An 11,611-nucleotide genomic window follows, 5' to 3' on the forward strand; every position below is an offset into this window, starting at 1 on the left:
AAATTCAAACAAATGCCGATTCATATAAAGGAATAACACAAGAGCATAGATAAAAGTACCATATGTTGTATGGATGACTCCCGATATCAATCGCATTCAAATTCCTTTTTCTAACATAGAAATACTTCCATAAAAGACAATAGTGCACATATCATCAAAGATTTCTCCGTTAAAATTCGGAATACTGGCCCAGCTTTCATAAAAAATATAGATCAGAAGCACAGTAGTGTGACTTACTGATTTGAGTTTGTACAAAAACTGAGGACCCTTTCTAAATGCATGAAAGGGCCTATAAATACTAATTAATCTAACTAATTACAAAATAAAAGTGCTATTTAATTGGTACAACTATGCTATGAATATCTCCTCAAAATCGGCTTGTTCTTCAGTCGGCAGAGTGATTCATTGTTTCGAAGGACCTTCCTTCGACTTGAGTTGGCAGATTTCTAGCATCGGTTGCAACTCTGGAGGGCGACTTAGGCGAGAATTCAGTTGAGCTGAATATGTGGCATCTTGGATCTCGGGGATCATGCAACTGATGGCATCAGTTAGACATTTGAGTGCGGCCCTCTGACTGTATGGCTTGATTAAGAAAAACCAAAAGGCATCCCAAGTTAAACTTTGGATGCCAGCGATTAGTCTTCCATTCTTTTCCAACTCCTGACTGCATGCTTGTTCTAAGGCTTTGGCTGATGTCAATTTACCTGGATTACATTGTGAAATCATATTAGATAAATAAAGAGTGTCATTGACAAATTCAATTAAATTGCTAGTAGATAGCCGACATCTTGAGGTTTCTCTTTCTACCTTCATTAGTTGCATTTGCCATTCTAGGAACAGGATGTCTTTGTGTGATTCTAGAATTTTGGGTAGATTCGAAGCCTGTCCTTCACTAGAGTCTTGCCAAGCAAGAAAGCTGGTTAAGGTCTCGTCGGCCTGCTCTAAATCCTGTCTAGTTTCAACTGACTTATCAATTATTGATGTGGTTGTTACACAACAAATTGTCACTGTCATCCAGTCAGTATCCCTACTGTGTCATAAAATCACACTTATGCTCTCTGAATTGGCCAAATGACCCTCTTTTCCAAAGTTTACTGCATCAGCGCGTCTGTTATTAAAATATCCGCGCTGACTGGCGGCTCATAGTGTAATCAGTGCGCTGCCAGCGCGGAAGCACATCACTTTTCCGCGCTGGTTGCATTTCATGAGCCAGCGCACCTCTCCTTTGCATTGGGTCGCGCTGACATGGCCTTCCCAGTTATTGAGTGTTGTGGGGGAAAGTATCCAACTCGGAATGACCCTAACCCACTCTAAGGTTGACAGTTTCCTTAGCAACAGCTGAAAGCAAAGCAATCTAAAGTTTCTTCTTTATAACATGCAAGAGATAAAAGGAAGAGATCCACTTACCGATGTCTTGCGCAAATGGTCGATCCAATCTCTTTTGTTTGCCGCTTGCTCCCAGATACAAGTCTTTTCACGGGCCCAGCTACACGAGATCCTGCAAATAAGACAAGAGAAGGAAACTACAAGAAGCATGCATGTATAATCGATTCAAGGATTAGCATAAATCAAAGACGCAAGTAAGACAATTCACCATTGAAACACATGCGAATAGAAGAAACCTCAAATGCTTTATTAATATATGGAAGTAAGGTTCAGGCGGTGATACAACCATGAGAGGTCCAATCCAGCATCACCTTCCCGACGGAGAGAAATCTCTTCTTCACCTCCCTCAAGCAATCACCCAATACTAACAACTGTAAACCAACAGCAATTCTTTGCACAAAATTCCGGCCTCCAGATCCCATGGGATGAGATCCTTATATAGAGTTTTGGAGTGAAGATAAGTCAGCTTGATGTGTGACTTGTTGTCCTCTTCAACTCCAGTTGTTCTTCAGTCCTTCACTCAGAGTTTCTGCCTTCCACTTGGAGTTTTAGAACCTCTTAACTCAACCTTAGGCGAATCTTCTGATCCAAGTGTCAATTTAGAAGCTTCCTGGGCACTGGCACATTGAGAAAAGATTCCTCCACATGTCCAAGTACGCTCAGCGCAGGTAGCCTTTGTCCTACTTGCTCTGCAACGCAGGTAGCCTTTGTTGTACCTGCTATGCAGTGCAGATGCCTAGTGGAGCAGCTGCAATGATCCAAAACTGACCTGTTTTTGAGTGTTTTTTAGTGGAGAACTGAACTATAGTGCTGTGGTTTGCTGACCTTGTTCCTCTAGGGGTAGGAACAACATGTTTAGGGACTTTGGATCCCTCAGATTATTGACATTTCATGCTCTATGCTGTAAGGCACAAAAATGTCTATAACAGTTGCCCCCTAAAGTATGAGGTCGTTTATCGGGTGAAATGCTTTATTAGGAGGATCCGAAGTTCATTCAATCGCCGGGAGGTGACCTGTAACAAAGTACAATACAATACATTATCTTTTCATACTTTCTTTTCATGATCTAGCTGATGCGGGCATTTCCCATGCTCAGCTTTATAAATACATTTGCTGTACATAAACAGACGATCGTCTAATAATAGACGGATAATTCTCTGCTTTTTAATTATCATCCTTTCAGTAGGATGATCATCTGCTGCACAAGTCTATGTTTTTATCTCCTGAATATATATCGCAGCTCGGATGGATGAAACTAGATCCGGGGTCTTCAAACTTCCGATCTTCACACTAAGTACAAGTCGATCCATGTGAGAATTTCTTGAAGTCGAACATGGAAAGACATCGCTTGATTACCAGTCAATAATGTAAACCGTTAACAAGCGCGAGAGGAATCACCGATAATGATGATGACCCTCAAGGTACTGCAGCACAATTCACGTGGCGTGAATATAGGATCTGACGTCGAACACCACGCAAAGTCTTCCGGTCGAAGGTCATTAATGTATACCTATCGCCGGAAGTGAGAAACTTGCCATTGAGGCATGCAAGCATCAAAGTACTGAGGGGGTGTTCCTAGATGAACTTCTTGGATAATGAGCTGATGTCGACAAGAAGTGATCTGTCAAAGGAGGGCCTTAATGAATCCCACATCAGTGACACGGAACGGAGCTAGTGATGATGGTGAAAACGATCTGTGAAATATGATTCAGGGTGGCGGTCATGGAAGGATGAAAGATGATGTATGGTAGTGGATGGGACCCAGTTGACACTTTCTGAATGACATCTCTTGAACATATAACGACACTGATGTGATGGATCGGTAGCATTACCCCATGTGAATGATAATAACCCAACCCGATATTTACAGAGGCAAAAGTGTCATGTTCAAGAGCGACCTGCTACCGTTAAGCTTTGAGGTTCTTCCCAATTTTTCCCCAGTCATTTCTGACCAGTACCTCTTTATTTTTGTCAAGCTTGAGGAGGATAACATATGCTTGATCTATAACCTGCCCTTCGGGCAAGCCCATCGCTATGTTTTTAATGAGCTTAGCGATAGGGAAACTCGTTCTCGTCTAAAGACAAGTTTGTCGCTATCCAATATTTTTAACGAGCCCAGCGACAACGACAACTCGGTCCTTTTCATTTAGAGAGTCTGAAAAGGGTACATAAAGTGGACTCCAGGGGTCCTTTTTCGTCATCTAATCCCTTAAGTCCGAAAAAGTATAAAACAATACAGAAGGGATGAATGTTCGATATATTTATCGAGCCGAACTAGACAAGCGCTCGATCTTTTTGTGCAATAATCCCTCAGGTCCAAAAAGATTAAAATCTAGAGGAGGGATAGCTCTTCCGGTCCTTTTAACGAGCTGGAAGGCCAAAACTCGGCAAACTTTTCATATTTTACGAGTCATTGAAAAGAGCTCAAAGAAGACTCGTCTTTTGAGGAACGAGTGATAAACAGGGATAGCAGCAGATTCCAGGTACAGGTTGGAATTTTCCAATCACGGCAGTATTACAAGGATGGCTAGGTGAAATCACTCTTCACAGCTGTTCCTCAAAATAGGTAAACAATCAAGTGGAGGTGAATGATCGGCCAAATGAAAGGTGGAGGTGATGGTGCACAAACACGACCAAGGCTTTTATGGCTGATGATTTTAAGGTCTCAAATGGTTATTTACCGGTTCATTTTTTCCAGTGAGCTTGAACTCTGGGGGAAGCTTGCTCACAAGCTTAACATTTATTTTTTAACGAGCATGAACTTCCGCATTAAAACTGCTCGGTTTTTGCGTTTATTTTTTAACGAGCATGAACTTTGCCAAAACTGCTCGTTTGATAAGATCAAATTCATATTTTACCATGACTAGCTTTTTCTTTTTCATAGATAGTACTGTATCATCAATTGCTGCAACAAACTTTGTTAGAAACGGATAATATGAAGTAAAAATACTAATATTTCACTTTGAACTACGTAAAAAGCAATTAAAAGATGTTTTTACCTCTCATTTTACCATTTCATGTGCATTTGGTTTGTTGGAGCTTTGGAGGTGCCTCTTCCTCTTGATTTTTCACCAGCTGATTTCGGGAGATTCTGTGGACGATTTTCAGCGCCGTTTCCACCAGGTAGGAGCTAAATCCTAGCTCTATCTTTTCATGGTTTGATTACTCAGTTTCATGCTTGTTTTCCTGCCCCCATGAGCCCCTGGGGTTTCTCTAGGGCGCTCTACCATCAGCGCAGGTACCCTATATCGAAACCTGCGTTGGGGCCTTCATTTTCAAAGGCAGTTTGCCTCCCAATGCAGGTGAGGCCCTTCCCTACCTGCGTTGGGCGCAGAAAACATCTTAGTTGCATATTTTTTTCATGAGAATTTTGCCATTTTCTTCACTGAGTCAGGGATCTTACTCCTCCTCTTGTTTGTTTTGCAGAGTTTATTGGAGCAGAATGACTCTTACGTGGCGAGAACGAGAGCATGAAGAGGAGGACATGATTGCCCTCCATGATCCTGTTACTGTGAGCGCGTTGCGGAACTGTGGCTTGCTAAAATTCTTTCGCATATCTAGCATGAGGGCACAGATACGTTTACTGCAGTACATGCTTGATGCTTGGGATCCTGTTAACCAAGTGTTCCAGATTAGGGGCAAGTCCATCCCCTTGACCATAGTGGACATTTACTTCTTGACCGGGTTGTCAAGGCGGGGTGCCCCCATTTCCTTGTCCGGTTCGGCCCGAGGGAGTGATTCCGTGAAAGATTATATCCGTCAGTATTGCAGAGAGGGATCCCAGCCGAGCAGAGACGACAAGATTTCTATTTGTGATATTACTGACAGGTCTCTCAGGTCTATTCTGTACACGATTTGTAGGATGGCCAGTAGTGCATCCCCTCATGTTGCCAACAGGTCATATGTGCAGCATGCCCTGGAGTGTCTTCAGCCGAAAGTTTTTAACTGGTGTGATGCAGTACTGGTTCAGATGAAAAACCAGTTGACCAAAGTAAAGGACAGGAGACTGAAGAATTTTGGCTTTGGTTCAGTTTTGACTGCCTTCGCTTTGGAGAAGATACCCCTGATGCAACCTCAGTACATTATCCTTGACTTGCCATCTCCTACTGAGCCACGCATGCAGAGGTGGGTTGACCACATGGCTAGACATGCAGGTCAATCTAAGATTACTTTCACCGATGCTTTCTTTTGGTGGTTCGAGCGGCAGGATATGGCCTCTTCCGAGTATCCATATGTTGGCATGGATTTCCGAGGTGATCCGGATCTGGTACTACCGGATGGCGAGCAGTGGGGTGATCTTGGTAAAATCTTGACCTTATCACTGTTTACCGCTTTTATTTGTAATGTCCTTGTGCTTTACTCTATCAAGACTCTAATCAAACTCATGTGTGCATGTAGATGTGGGCCCTGTCCGTCTAGCAGTTCGTCCGAGAGCCCCGGCCGCTGCCCCCGCAGGGGAGGCTCCTGGGAGAGCTATTCTCCGTGACCTTGACTTGGCCGAGACTCTTACAGCTGTGCAGGAACATGTTGAGGGTCTTACCCTTGGGATTCCGGATGCACGGATCGACGAGTTGCCTCTACGATTGCAGCGACATACTGTTGGTGTCCCCAGACGATGGTCTCGTCTTCTGCGCATGATTGCATAGGCCGCGGCATGTTATCATGAGCATCACTAGGCTAGGGTGCCCCCCAGCCATTTTTGAGTTTTGGGTTCATATGACCGATTTTGTCTTGGTTACAGAACATTATATGTAAACCGTAAACAGTTATATATATTTTTGATTTTCGGGATTTATTCCAGTTTTTATGTGATCCATGTATGAAACATCGATGATGCTTCTCTTTTTATCAATTTTGCAAATGTCTATCTAACACATAGTTTGCTAATGAGTCGGTTAATGTGTTTAAGTTTCTGGAAATGTGTTGATATTGGATAAAATCAAACTGTCTTTCCAAGATTTTAACTCTTAGGAACTTGCGATAAATAGCTGGATTTCGGACATAGTAGGTACCATTGAGCTGTAATACCACGAGCTGTGAGTCTTGCCTGACGACTAGCCGGCGTATGCCACAGGTGATGGCATCAGAGAGGATCTCTATCAACGCGCTATACTCAGCGATATTATTTGTTGATTGACCAATACATACCCCCCTGAAACTCACTAACTCGCCGCTTGGGTTAAAAATGGCCCATGCTGCAGAGGATAGGTTCCTCTAACTACGACTCGCTCCGTCAGCATATCCAACCCATGGTTCCAAAGGATTTGACATCTGCAATAAGTGTAAAAAGTGGATTACTTAAATCGGAACAAACGCTTTAGCGAAAACAAAAATGTAACAAAAGCACACAGGTTACTATTAGGCATAGTAACGCTTAAGGTACAACCCGTTAAGGGGTTGCGCCAGTGGAATTCCGTCATAATCTACCAACTCGTAGGCACCCTTTGCTAACACACTTTTAACAATATAAGGGCCCATCCATAAGGACTTGAATTTCCCAGCTCCCAATTTATCGGATTCTTGGTCATAAAGCAAGACCAAATCACCTTCTGAGAAGACACGAGGTTTGACATTTTTGTCGAACTGCGCCTTGACTTGTTTCTTATGGGCTTCGTTAGCCAAAGCGGCATCACGACGGGTTTCATCCAACTGGATTAACTCCAAGAAACGAGCCTCTTCTTCCGAAGTTCCGGGGAGGAGATCAATTGCGAGTTTAAGGGACGAAATTTCACACTGGATTGGTAGGATCGCCTCCAGGCCATACACTAGTTGAAACGGTGTGAACCCAGTGGCATTCCTTACCGATGTTCGGTAGGCCCACAAAGCCGAGTACAGGATCAAATGCCATCTTCGTTTGTGAACCCCCACCATCCTTTGCAGCATGCGCTTCAGGACCTTGTTGATCGCTTCAACTTGTCCATTAGCTTGCGGATAGTACGGAGTAGAGCTGTCGTGAGACAATCCTAGTTTGGCAGTTAATTCAACCATCATGTGATTGCGAAAATGCGATCCATGATCTGTCACTATGGCCTGTGGTATGCCAAATCTGGCGACTACATGATTAAAAAAGAATAGGGCTGCTGTTTCACCAGTGTTATCCAATGTAGGCATCGCCTCGGCCCATTTGGTAAAATAGTCAACTACGACTATAATATACCCATGCCCCCCGGTCGAGGTGGGGTTACATTGCATGAAATCGATGCCCCACTTGGCGAAAGGCCCCACAGCTATTATTGGCTGTAAAGGAGCGGGGGGTCTTCTGGTTTTGCTATCAAAAATCTGACATGCATGGCAACTTCTAACTGCGGTTATGCAATCTTTGAACATGGTTGGCCAGAAGTATCCTGCTCGTAAGATTCTTTGTGCTGTAGCATATCCAGATTGATGCCCCCCACAGGTACCTGAATGACATTCATTCAGGGCTTTTTCGGCCTCCTCATGGGTTAGACATCTTCTCAGGACCGTATCGACACCACGACGGTAAAGTGTATCACCGACGATCATGTAGTCTTTTGCTTGGTATCGAATGCGTTTTTGTTCTGAGTGAGAGGTGTCTGGCCGAAATTTTTGGGTTTGGAGATAAACTATTATATCCCCATACCACTCATCACTTGCTGATATCAGAAACAAACTTTCGTCCACGATCGATTCTTTGGACGTTTCATCGTTTGACGATGATGGGAAATCGCATAATAATTCTGCGAACACTAAAGCTTTCTTTGATTTGGATTTCGCAAATTCCAGATCAAACTCTTGAAGGATAGCTATCCACTTTGAATATTTGCCCCCAAGCAACTGTCGCGATAGTATATAAGTCATGGGGTTGCAATCTGACAATACAGTGGTCTTCCTAAAGAGGACATAATGCCGAAATCTTTGTATCGCTTGAACAGCCGCTAATGCTAGTTTTTCAACATGAGAATATTCACTTTCTGTATCATTTAAGTTTTTACTTAAATAATATATAGGGTGTTCAATTCCATCGACTTCTTGAACTAAAACCATTGCTATGGTCGTATCTGCTGCAGCCAGATATAGGTTAAAATCCCTTAGATAGTCTGGGGCGTACATTAATGATGCTTTGACTAGCGCTTCTTTCAAAGCATCAAAGGAAGCTTGTGCAACCTGGTCCCAGACGAAAGGTACATCCTTTTTCAGGAGACGGGTATAACCTTTAGCAAGTTCTACGTAATTTGGAATGAACCTCCTCAGAAAGTTTGCTTTCCCTTGGAGTTTCTGAATCTGAAGCAAGTTCGAAGGTGGAGGCAAATTAATGATTGCCTGCACCTTACAAGGGTCGAGACGAATCCCATCCTTGGAGACTATAAAGCCAAGTAAACGACCAGAACCGACGCAAAACACACATTTGTGCGGATTGAGTCTTATCTTGTAGTGTCGGCATCGTAGAAATATTGCTCTTAAATGCTGCGGATGATCAGTCCGCTTCTGCGAATGAGCCGGAAGATCGTCGAGATAAGGTTGAACGATGTTCTTGATGTCATAGAAAGCATAATTCATTGCTCTCTGAAACGTCGCCCCTGTGTTCTTTAAACCAAAGGGTAATTTTCGATAAGCGAATGTGCCCCATGGACAAATAAATGCAGTCTTTGACTGGTCCTGTGGGGGGATATTAATTTGATTATACCCAGAAAATCCGTCCATAAACGAAAAGATTTCACATCCGGTGCATTCATCAATTATCTGGTCGATGAAGGGTGTAGGGTAGTTGTCCTTTGGACAAGCTTGATTTACATCCCTATAATCAACGCACACTCGTATTGTTCCCTGTTTTTTCATAACAGGGACAATATTCGATACCCAATCGGTTAGAGGAACCGGGTAGATGAAACCAGCATGGAGAAGTTTCTCAACTTCTGCCTTAATGGCAGCGGCTTTCTTGGGGTGCACCTGCCGAAGCCGTTGTCTTACTGGTTTGACATCAGGATACATCTTAATTTCATGTTCAACGATACTCGAGTCAATGCCTGGCATTTCATCATATGACCAAGCAAAGACATCTCTAAATTCGCGGAAAAGAGCTTTATATATTTCTTGTTCTGAAGGGGAACAACCTTTGCCGACATAAATATTTTCTACAATGTCTGTTTTGGTCGAGATATCTATGGCTATAGTCTCTTCTATATTGGATAGGTTTCTCTCGGAATCCACCGTATTTACAGTATTCGTTAGGAAGTCAAATACTGAAGGGTGATAAAGGTCGCCTTGAGTATCTTCCTTAGGAAGGGAACGATGGTGGTTATCATCCCATGGTGCCCCCTCAATCCACATTGATTGCAGGATTCCTTCGTCACTTGCATGCACTCGTGACCAAGGATCCAAAGGGGTACCACATTCTCCTGACCTATCTACCCAAACGCTTGACGAGCATTGATTTGGGCTCGCCTCCCATGCGTGAAATATTGATTGCTACAATGTTTCGATTGGGTTCGGGTGCAAGACCATTGCCCGATCCATGATGACTTTGTCTTTTTCGACCTTCGTGGAAGATATCATGTTGCAGGTAGCCACCAATGGTACATTTCCTATGTACATATGATTTGGTAGCGAGAAAGTCCCCATCATCGTGGGGTCTTTCAACAGGCCTACTCCTATATCTTGAATTGAATGGTCGCTTTCATGGATCATGGGAATGCTTCCTGTAACTTGTGAACCATTAAGGAGGAAGTTCTGTTGGTCGACGACCGTAATCCCTCCTTCAAACGGGAATGCGATCTTCCTAAAATAAGTCGACACGACAGCTGCCATGGCATAAATCCACGGTCTTCCCAGTAGGATGTTGTAATCCAGATTCCCATCTATGACTTCAACATCAATTTCTACTGTTTTTCCTCCTAGTTCAACTTTCAAGTTACTTAGGATACCGTAAGGGGTATATGTCCTACCGTCGAAAGCCTTTAGTGTTGTCGAAGATCTCGACAAGGTTGGTGACCCTAGCGTTTTCCAGCAGCTCATCGACATAATACATGTCGATGCCCCCTCGTCAATAATTGTTCTGTGAACAGTTTTGTTGAGGGCCTTTACCTGAATAAGGAAAGCTAGTTGAGCTGGTAACTGAGGGTCATACCCTTTGTGATCAAAGGACACAAGATTGGAATCCTTAGGATCAACCCCCCCTATTGCTGATAACAATGCCTGCCTTTGGGATGGACAATTTTGTAGTACCTCCAGAGTCGACATAGCGGATGGCGATTGAGCCAAATCTTCTACTATGTTATAATGCTGCGCCGCTCTGGCACGAGGATTAAACGTCGACTTGTGGACTACACCCTTAGGTGGTTTTATCGTTAATTCTGGCATTATGGGTGGGACAACTTCTGTCGAAGTTGTTGTCGAACTACTAGGTTGATCTTTACCTTTTTCGTTTGACAATTGCGGATTTCTGTAATCTTTGTTCCTTGTCGAAATTAAAGCATCATTTTGCTGCTTAGAGATCGACAGCATTAGCACTTGTGACGGGGAAGCATTTCCACTATCAACCATATTTTGACCTGGTTTGGGAAAAGGATCAGTCAATACAGCTGGGTTCTTTGGACTTTTAAAGAATCTCTTGAGCTCAGCTTTGTATGGACATTCGGTTGTCTTGTGATCTTCGTCACATATCTGACATGGCCATTTCTTTTTCCCTTTCTCAGGAGAGTTCGAAGAAGTTTTTTCAGGTGACGGATCATCCTGTTGCTTCTTCTTCCCTTTGTTTTGTTTCTTCTTGCTTCCTGGTTGAGTGGTTTCTTTGCCTTTATCCGCAGATATGGCATTTACTTCCGAAGCAAGAATTTCTTCATGGGCATTTCGATCTGAAGTCTTACGGGCTTTCTGAGGTGAAGCCTTTCTTGACTTCGCGCTTGCAGTGCCAATCACGCCATCTCCGGCATGAGAGTCAATATTCGATTTAGGAGGGGGAGGAATTGAAAATTCAGGTCTGGGGGCATCGGGTATTTTGTCGTAGAGCGTGCCAGACTGAGTATATACTAAGTCTAAATATTGAGCACGAGCGATTACTTGCTCCTCTGTTACGACTCCTCCCTTGGCCACATCTTCCGTTATAGCCGGAAGTAATGACTTTATAAACCATTCAGCTAATAGCTGATCAGGAACGTATGTTTTTACCATCCTACGACGGCGACGCCACTCATGTATATGATCTGATATGTGAGTAGCTGTCATTTGTTTGAAGTTGGTCAGTATTTCGGTTCCTGTTTCATACCTA

This window comes from Pinus tabuliformis, chromosome 1_1 (assembly GCF_031772625.1).
Source record: "Pinus tabuliformis cultivar Carrire ecotype Pingquan chromosome 1_1, CPIR1, whole genome shotgun sequence".
In the NCBI taxonomy this organism is placed as follows: Eukaryota; Viridiplantae; Streptophyta; class Pinopsida; order Pinales; family Pinaceae; genus Pinus; species Pinus tabuliformis.